The sequence below is a fragment of the Hemicordylus capensis genome, chromosome 2 (genome assembly GCF_027244095.1).
Source record: "Hemicordylus capensis ecotype Gifberg chromosome 2, rHemCap1.1.pri, whole genome shotgun sequence".
NCBI classification, from domain to species: Eukaryota; Metazoa; Chordata; class Lepidosauria; order Squamata; family Cordylidae; genus Hemicordylus; species Hemicordylus capensis.
In genome coordinates, this window is record NC_069658.1 from 321,714,502 (window position 1) to 321,724,895 (window position 10,394).

A 10,394-nucleotide genomic window follows, 5' to 3' on the forward strand; every position below is an offset into this window, starting at 1 on the left:
GTCTCCCATCTGAGGATTGCTAGCTTGAAGCCAACATGTTCTCATTCCTGTGCTTGCTGCAGAATGGGAAGGAGGAGGGGGAAGACCCTCCTCCTCTGCTCCTGGTTGGCCGCCTATGTGCTGAGGCTCAACATACCCTTCCCCTCAGCCTGACAGGCTTCAAGTTCAGACAATTAGTTTTGAGTACTCCCATTGAAATTAATAGGGCAGGTTTACTTGTCCCATTAATTTCAGTGGGAGTACTCATGAGTAACTTAGCCTGGATGTAAGCCAGAAATGGGAGTAGCTAGCTTGTCTCATAACTGTAAGTAACATTTAAATGTGTGTGTGTGTGTGTGTGTGTATGTATGTGTCTGTCTATCTATCTATCTATCTATCTATCTATCTATCTATCTATCTACTCTCTCTTTCTCTCACTCTTTTATTTATTTATTACATTTATATCCTTCTCTTCCTTCGAGGAGTTCAGAGTGGTGTACGTGCTTATTTTTATCCTCACAACAACCCTGTGAGGTAGGTTAGGTTGAGAGATACATGACTGGCCCAGAGTCACCCAGTGAGTTTCATGATCGAATGAGTGAATGGGAATTCGAACAGGGGTCTTCCCGGTCCTAGTCCAACACTCTAACCACTAAGGAGTACACTTGTTTTAAAAAGAGTACCTCTGCTCTAAGGTACTAAGAGGGATAGGCTTTCAGCAGCCCACCAACCAATACATCAACTCTGGCAAATATAGTCATGCTTTCCTTTTGGATTTATTTCTCAGAGAAATTCTAGGTCAGTTGAATGAGCTGTCCCTGGTGTGTAACAGCTTCTGGCATAAGGAATCTATGGAATGTGAGTGTGGATGGAGACAGACAAAGATTACTGACACAGAACAGGATGTACACCCTCAGTTCTGCATGCACCAGACCAGCAGGTTCCCAAGATCTCAATAATTTGTTTTGCTTTTAAAAATAGAAAATAAAAAATGAAATGAAATCAGTAACTAAAGATTGCCACCTAACAGGAACAGAAACTGAGTTGGGGTAATTTACAGAACAGGTATTCAGGAGGACAAATACTCACTAACCCCCAAGCTGGGATAATTGGAAGCAATAAAATGGGCTGAACCTGCAAAAAGGAATGTATTTCTTTAAAAGACCTCTGCAAGAGGTCAGGCTCTCCAAATGGACCTGAACAATGATCCAGTAGCACAATTTATACAAAGTTTATCGTGCACAAGGAGGCATAACTTGTGAACAGGGGGGCTACTGTTGAAATGAAAGCAAATGGCCCTCTCCTCACCAACAGGGATTTGCAGGTTAAGTCCTCTTCTGTCCATACTCTCTCCATGATGGGCATGTTGTTGTTTTTTGCCAAGTACAGTACTTTAAATTGTTAAGGTTCCATTTAAGTTTCTTATTAAAAGTAACTTGCTTTTCTTTACCTCTTCAAAAAAGTAGTACTTGGGTGCATTGTCTAAGTCTTGTTGAGATCCTGCCCTCCTCTAACTCCAACCAAACAGCAGCTGGCTTTCCCCCCATTCAATGTTTTGCAGTTAGTGCTAGGTCCAAAAGCAGCACTTCTGGAAGAGATCAGGTGACTTTTCCCAGAGTCAACTCCATTTTTCCTTGCCAGTTGCCTATCCTTCCTTTGCTTTCTTTTCTTTTTTGTCTCAACAATCTTTCCACTTGTCTTTTTCAAACTCACCCAAAATGTCCAGCCCGTCCTGCAAGTCTGCCCTTCTGGTGGTTCTTCACGTCATGTTTCTGTTTTATTGCTCAGACTAGGACATTATATTTGTTACCGTCTTCTCTGATTCTGACCTTCAAAAGACTTGTGCTACTAATTATAGTACAACTGGAATTTTGTTTCTGGAGGAAAAGAACACTAATTTTAAAGGTCACATACATAGTTGACTGCAGAACTGGCCATGGTCTTATGTGCTAACAACTAAATAAATAACGGAGCACTATCTTCTTTGACAGTTTCAATAAATTTGGAGTTTATCTTTGAAGAAAAACATCATTGATCTAATTTGGAGGGGGGAAATCCTTAGACTTAATTGTTATAAATTCTACTGTGTATGACCATTTAAAAAAGGAGTAAAGGGGCCCCTAAATGTTTTGGGTGAAAAGCAATGTGATTTTTTAAAAAAACTAAATCTAGATTAGAGTGGGGACGGGAGAGAACATGATGGAAATAATTTAAAAACCCACATGGACAAAAGAGAGAACAGGGAAAGAAAGAGAAAGAAAAATAAAATATATATGGAGTGTATTGGACCCAGAGGAAGTAGATGGGTTTTAATTAGATGGGGCCTGTAAATAACGGAACATCAAGAAATAGTTTGTTTTTGTGTAAATGTGTTTCTCTGAAAGTTCATTAGGCAACAGTAAGCCTAATTCTTTTGGCACATGAATAGCTAAGGAGCATGTGGAGAAATGGTCCTGAGCAGAGCTACACGCTTCAGGCAAGAATTTTGTTTGCCATGTGTGAATAAGCCCCTCAGCACAACTGTGTTTACACACAAACCTACGTTCCACTCAAAGGGTGTCGGGCCTTATCAATCTCATTTACTGCAGCTACAAAATGCAGCTACAAAAGGAATAGCACTGGGCAGGTCTGTTGGCTTCTCCTACAAGAAAAACCAAGATTTTATTGTCTCTCGTGGCACGGGCAAAATGGATCCCAACTCAACATGCATTTTACAAGGCAACGACACAAAACCACCTCCTGCATCTTTAACTAGGGCTGTCGCTAAGCAGGGCCCAAAGGGGGGGGAAATAAAATTGTTTTGACAAACACATTTTCTCAAGAAACCTCTGGAGAGTTGCTGTAGCTAAACAGAACGGGGGCTGAATTGGATTGGTTGCCATGGAAACCACAGCGAGCCAGAACCCATGAACTAAAGCATCCTAATAATACCTTCAGCTCACACACCAGCTAAGGGTGGAGGCAGCAGCAGGATCAAAATCGCTATTGCACAGGGGCTGCAGCTTAAGAAACGCTCAGAGGGCAGGAACCCGAGGGGTTGTTAACGAATGTGCAGCCCCAACTCTGCTTTTTCCTGATCATCTGGTGCAAGACAAAAGGCTCTGTGTGTGTGTGTTTAATGTTCCGTGGTGAAAGAGCATAGGGGACAGAAGCAGATAGCAGTAAGTTCCTGCTTGCGTTAAACTTTCTCTTGCCATCTTTCTACTAATTTCTTCCTCTCCCGCACTGTCCATCTTTCTCCTTTACTCCAGTCCATTTCCCCCTTCTCTTCTCACCCTTGCTCTTTCCCACCCAAACATGCAGCCTCCCTTCCCCGTGGTTCCCATCTGTTGCACCTCTTTTCACCCCCTGTTCCTTGCTCATTGCCTCCCATCTGTCTCTTCTACTGCTTTTCATTTCTTCCCTCCTCCTTTTGCAGGAGGGCTGGTTCAGGCTCCACAGCCCATTCTGTCCTCAGCTTCCCCACCGAGCCTGCTATAAGGGTGCCAATTAGTGCGAATTATCTTGCTGGCATAAGTCCACCAGCACAGCTACCACACAAATCAGTGGAAGGCGGCCATTTCCTATGGCTATTGGTTCAGACAGAGAAGGTGAGTTCTGTAAAATAAGCCAACCTCTGTTAAGGTCACCAGCATCACATTGAGCCTCTCAGTCTAAGCTGGCTCTTTCAAGAGAGGAAGGCCTACTGATCAGCCTGCATAATAAGGGCAAAGCTCATCAATGTAGAGATTCCATTTTATAAAGGTGTGTGTATATATATATATATATATATATATATATATATATATACACACACACACACACACACACACACACCCAACCATCTCAGAGGTAACTTATCAACCACTGCCCAAATAAAGTCTATATTGGCAAGAAAGTGGATGGGCATTGCTGAATGTTTAGACTTTAAGTTTTGCTTCCCACCTTACAATTTGTACTTGGCTACACATGCCTTGGTTAAAAAAAAATACAGATGCCACATATCTATTGAGAATGAGATACACATAGGAAGCTGCCATATACTGAGTCAGACCATTGGTCTATCTAGCTCAGTATTGTCTTCACAGACTGGCAGCGGCTTCTCCAAGGTTGCAGGCAGGAATCTCTCTCAGCCCTATCTTGGAGAAGCCAGGGAGGGAACTTGAAACCTCCTACTCTTCCCAGAGCGGCTCCATCCCCTGAGGCGAATATCTTGCAGTGCTCACACATCAAGACTCCCATTCAGATGCAACCAGGGCAGACCCTGCTTAGCTATGGGGACAAGTCATGCTTGCTACCACAAGACATGCTTAAAATATACTGTACTGTTAACATGCTCTCTACTTTTCCAAATGGTGAAAGGTCAGTGCTCTAGAGTTTGGCTTCCTTTGTATGAGAGAGCACTGCCAGTTGGAAGTTGCCTTTGTAATATTTATAGTCAGTGCTTTATTTATAAATATTCAAGCAGAGCATAGTGGAAGCAAATAGATTCCTGCAGCAGGCAACAAAGCCATTGATCCTGCATCAGGGATTCCCAGAGAGCAACAATGTAGACCCCTGCAGCTGCCCCCAGGCTACGTTCTAGCTTTAGAACTCCCAGGTTTCTCTCTGACTCCAAATTTAAAGTATAACTCTTTCTCCAATCCTCTGTCCTTCCCCAAATCTCAAATGTGTCACATTCCCAAGGCTGGAGAGAGATTCCAGGAGATTAAGGAGCATTAAAGCTCTTTTATCAACCCCCTGATCACCCATCCAGTTTGTCAGGCAAAACCACTATGCTAATCAAAGCAGCCAAATCTTTTAGGAACACTGTGTGAATGAATTTCACCAATATGAGTGGCAGTTAAATGTGTGTGTGCCATTTGCATCTGACTCTGATGATAAAGTGTACGTATAGTTCAGAGAGGGGAAGACTATGCCCTTGTGGTCTAACTCACAAGCCTCTGGTACATGCACTGGGGAAAGAAGCACTCTTCTGATCACTGATACGACCATCACTGTTTCCTTTTTGCCAAATCCTGACTTCGAGACAATTGGCCTGGAATAAGATAAAAGATCTAACAGCAAATGTCCATGCAAGAAGAGATGTTGAGGCAGGAGGCCTTTTGTACAGGAATTCCTTCATAAGCCAGCAAGTCAGAAAGTTTGAATAGGAGAAAAGAGGTGGCTTGCTCCATCTCTTGATTCCCAGCCAGTCTGCATGCCTTTTGCTCTCCCATGGCTTCACAGCTCTGCCTGTTTTGTTTCCTGGTTTCATTTCTTATATGAGAGCACTTGGTGTGTGCAGAGGTTCTGGATAATCAACCACTGAGTGGGTACCTCACCAGCAGGTGAATCTATTTTGTACAAAGGTACTGTATCTGTTATCTGTACTTAAGCATAAAATGTAAAGGAAAAATAAGCCTTATCTGAATATTCTTTCAGGCCAGAAAGGAATCTGTCCTAGGTCAGATTGTCTAGTGACCAGGGTTTGTGGTGGTGTTGGGTTTCATTTTTTTAACCCTGGAGTTATAAGGTACAGTGATTTTGCTTTCCCAAGTACCTATATCCATAACAGAAATGCCCCCAAACTGCAAAGAGATGTTAAAAGTGCCCCAGATATTAGGAAAGAAGACATTTCTTTTACATATCACTATGTAAAGAAGAATGCTACCTTGCAAGCAGAGCAACTATAGGCAAGGTAATTGAGAGGGTGGTGGCCCTCTGGGCAAGGTAGTTGAGAGGGTGGTGGCCTCCCAGCTCCAGACAGTCTTGGAGAAAACTGATCGTCTAGACCTTCTTCAAATTGGATTTGGGGTGGACTATGGGGTGGAGACTACCTTGGTTGGCCTGATGGAAGATCTCCAATTAGGAATTGACAGAGAGAGTGAGTCTCTGTCGGTTATTTTGGATCTCTCTGCAGCTTTCAGTACTATTTTCGATATTATACTAGGGCTAGTCACTTCTCTCTCAGCCTAACCTACTACGCAGGGTTGTTGTGAAGGTGAGAGCTATGCCAGAGGTCCAACCATACTGGACAGGTCTCACCAGAGGAGGCAGACAAAGAGTGCCTCTCCCATCAACAATATGGTGAGACGTAACTTTAATACATCGATAACGGATCGGTCGTTGCCCGGGTCAACAAGGACAGCGCCAGGTGCTGGAGTCCCTGGACATCTGGTGGCAAGTGGGCAACAGGACTCAGGATCTTCAGTTGAGCAACCAGGGCTGGAGACTGCAAGGTTACTGGAAGAAACGTCGCTTAACCGAAAAAAATATACAAAAAATGCCAACAAGGAAATAATGATCTGATATTACAAGTCTAGTCCAACTAGAAGAGGTTATTTAAAAAGAATGTACCAAATTTGGAAAGAGAAGCATCCAGATACAGAAATAACAGAACAAAGGCTAGCAGACCAGAGAAGATTCATAATAAGAAATAAAGTATTCACAGGAGTTGAGCTGGAAGAACTGCAAAGAGCAACACAGACTCAAGATATGGAAGAAGAATTACCACCAACTGAAGAAGTTGCTCAGGCGCAGGTGGAGGAGGTGTTGGAAATCGAGGATGCCACTGTTGCTGAACTGTTTCAAAATCAAAACCAGGCAACCTCCTCTTTGCCTTCACATCAAAAACCCGAATGCTGTTTAACAGAAAAGCAACAAGAACTAAAGCAAAAAATAACTGAGCACATGAACCAAACAACCACCAGGGTTCGACTGCCAGCTCTAAAAATAGTTGCCAAAAAACAACTTGCTCAGGTATTGAAAGATGTAAGTGCTGCACTTGCAGAAATAACAACCAATAATTTGCAAGAAACAAACCAACTAATATCCAGTGCAGCAACAATAACAACACAAGAGCTTGGATATAAGATCAGTGGACCTGTAAAAAAAGAAAGCAGTTCATCACCTAAATGGAAGATTAGATTAGAAAATAAAATCGCCAGGCTTAGATCGGATGCTAGTAAATTGAAAGATATGAAAGACAAGAAGCTGAAGAATGAAAACACCAAACAGTATCTGATCCAAAAATACCACCTCAATTCAAGGAAAATTAGAGAAGTCCTGGAAATAATAAAGCAGCAAATAACAGCAGTGTCAAAGAAGATTAGGAGATACGAAGCCAGAACTACACAACATAGTCAGAATCTCCAATTCCAGTCGAATCAGACGTTTCTACCAAAGCATAGAAGGAGAAACTGCAAGAAACGTAGAAACACCAAATAAGGAAGAAACAGTGCAATTCTGGGGGAAATTATGGGACAATCCAATAGATTATAATAAAAAAGCAGGCTGGATGAAAGAGGTCAAAAATGTAATGTAATGTTCTTTCTCTTCCAGGTTCTTGATGTTGCTGCCCAACTGCCATTGGGCAGTTCTATTCCTTCTGTTTTTCTTTTCCCCCCTCTTTTCATTATTAATGCAGCACACTTGTCTAGTCCAAACTCCATTGCTATATCGCTACTGAATATACAGACAGTGTTTAGCAGTGATTCGATTTCTGACTGGGACTTTCCATACAACTTCAGATCGTCCATGTACAGCAGATGGTTGATTTTACTGGATGTTTTAGATGTTTGGTATCCGAGGCCTGTTTTGTTTAGTATTTGTGAAAGTGGGGTTATGGCGATTACAAACAACAGAGGGGATAGTGAGTCCCCTTGGAAAATGCCTTTTCTAATGCTAACCTGTCCAAGTGTCTCGCCATTGATTGTTAACTGTGTACTCCACATGCTCATTGCTTTTTTAATAGATATCAGAATGTTTTTGCTGACACCAGTTGTTTCTAAACATTTTAGTATCCATGTGTGAGGAAATGAGTCGAAGGCTTTCTTGTAGTCAATCCACATGCAACAGTTAGATTTGTTTTTCTTCTCTTGCAGTTTTCTAAAATCATTTTGTCAATCAGCAGCTGGTCTTTTGTGCCTCTGGTGTTCAAGCAATTTCCTTTCTGCTCAACTGGAAGCTGTTGGTCAGTTAATAAGTATTGCATCACTTCATCTGCTATTATTCCAGTTAATAATTTGAACATGGTTGGCAGGCAGGTTATCGGTCTATAATTACTTGGAACTGCACCTTTTGCTGGGTCTTTCATGAGGAGATGAGTTTTCCCAGTTGTTAGCCATTGTTCAATATCACCTCCTTGCAAAATGTGATTGAACTCTTTTGATAGTTGTTTATGAAGGCTTGTTAAGTGTTTAAGCCAAAAGCCATGCAGTTCATCATCACCTGGTGCAGTCCAATTTTTAATTGTCTTTGCTCTTTCACTTATTATATCTGTTGTTATTATTAGATCTTTCATTTGTTGGTTACATTTTTTGACCTCTTTCATCCAGCCTGCTTTTTTATTATAATCTATTGGATTGTCCCATAATTTCCCCCAGAATTGCACTGTTTCTTCTTTATTTGGTGTTTCTGCGTTTCTTGCAGGTTCTCCTTCTATGCTTTGGTAGAAACGTCTCTGATTCAACTGGAATTGGAGATTCTGCCTGTGTTGTGTAATTCTGGCTTCGTATCTGCTAATCTTCTTTGACACTGCTGTTATTTGCTGCTTGATTATTTCTAAGACTTCTCTAATTTTCCTTGAATCTAGGTGGTATTTTTGGATTATTATTATTATCTATATAATTATTTCTTTTAGCCACCCACCGTGGGGATGCATGTCTTCGGGGAGGAACTCTCACGTGGAACTCTCGCGACATGCTGCGAGAGTTCGTGGCAAAGACGGAAGCAAGGACAGAGAAATTGGGGCCCGATCGGGAAGGAGCCACATGAGGGAAGAGGCGGGCCCGGATGTGATGAGGAGGAAGCGGCCCCAACCACACTGGCGAGGCGGTGGTGGTTTCGGTCTTCAATGCGGTGGTGTGGTGGCGGCAGGGTGAGGAGGCGGCATGGCCACCAGGAAAAGGAGAGGGCCCAGGAGGGGATGGGCTGGCTTTAAAGCTGGCCATAAACTGCAGGCGGGGGGGGCCAGCTGGGGCGGGAAACACCAGCCCCAAATACAGCACAGATGTTCTGTGCAGGGCTGGCTAGTTGTTGTTAATAATAATAAGCACAACCTCCATCAGGCAGCCTCCAGCCTTATTGCAGAAAGTGAACATAGGGGAACTGAGCAGAGCAACACATGGCTACAGATTTCTGGGCCGTAGCTGTTAGTGCTAGACTAGAGGGAATGTGTTCAATAAAAATGAGCACAGTTTCACACAACTAGTTTTCCTGCACTAAACATTTTAGGGAAATTCCTGCCTTGCAGGGGCGTAGCTAGCCTGCCGGAGGCCATGTGCGGCCACTGCAGGCGCCCCGATAGCCCCGCCCCCTGTATCTGACATCAGACGCAGGGGATAGCCATGCCCCCACGTCTGACGTCAGATGTGGGGGGCATGGTCTGGCTCCCAAACAGAGCCTTGAGGTGAAGTTAAACAAAGGCTGGTGCTGCGTTCGCAGCACAGCCCAGGAGTGGTTCTTCCTTGCAGGGAAGAGCCGCTCCTGGGCTGCATTGCGAACGCAGCACCAGTCTTAGCTCCTGAAGGGGCCGGGCGGCCCCTTCAGGAGCTAGTTAGGCTGGCGCTGCATTCGCACCAGCCAGGAGCAACTCTTCCCTGCCTTTGCAGGGAAGAACCGCTCCTGGCTGGCGCTGAGAACGCAGCGCCAGCCTTTGTTTAGCTCTCAAAGGGGCTGCGCGGCCCCCGCTTGGGAGCTAAACTACCACCCCCGCGTCTGACGTCAGACACGGGGGGCGTGTCAGGGCCGCGAATAGCGGCTCCTGATTGGGCACGGCCCGGGTTCTTTGAACCCGTTTGCCCAATTATAGCTCCGCCCCTGCTGCCTTGTGAAGAAAAAGCAGCTTCCTTGCTTATCCTGGATTATTTCCAGACTTCACTGCAGGTTAGAGGTGAGGGTTCAGGTATAGCCAATCTGGTGTGTGAAGACTGTATAGCAGAACTTGTTACACCTCTGACTTAAACTTTCAGAGACTTAGGGAACAGTCTCATGCTACATTTACAGTAAGATTTGGCATATGTCCCCTCCCTGCACCAGTAGATTTTGGAGATATACTATTGCCAGGGACCCTGCACCAGCGTACTGTCAGGAATATACTTACCTACTATTATGCTAGCATATATATTCCTACTATTGGTGCAACTCCATTGGTAGAAGAGTAAAAAATGGGGCAGTGATGGAAGTGTGTCGGGGGTAGGGTTGCCATATTCAAGCGTCCCAAGTCCGGGTGGCCTAATTTGCATCTTATGCAAATTATGCAGTCACTAATTTGCATTTTATTTATTTATTTGACAGATTTGTATATTGCCTGCCACTACCCAAGTCTCGAAGTAGTGGTTTAGAACAATAAAACGAACCAATGACTGTGGAGAAACTGTGGAGCCAATGGCAGGGGGCAAAGCTGCAGAGCCTTCCTTTCTTTCCCCTCCTTCTCTTCCCTCCCATGCGATCAG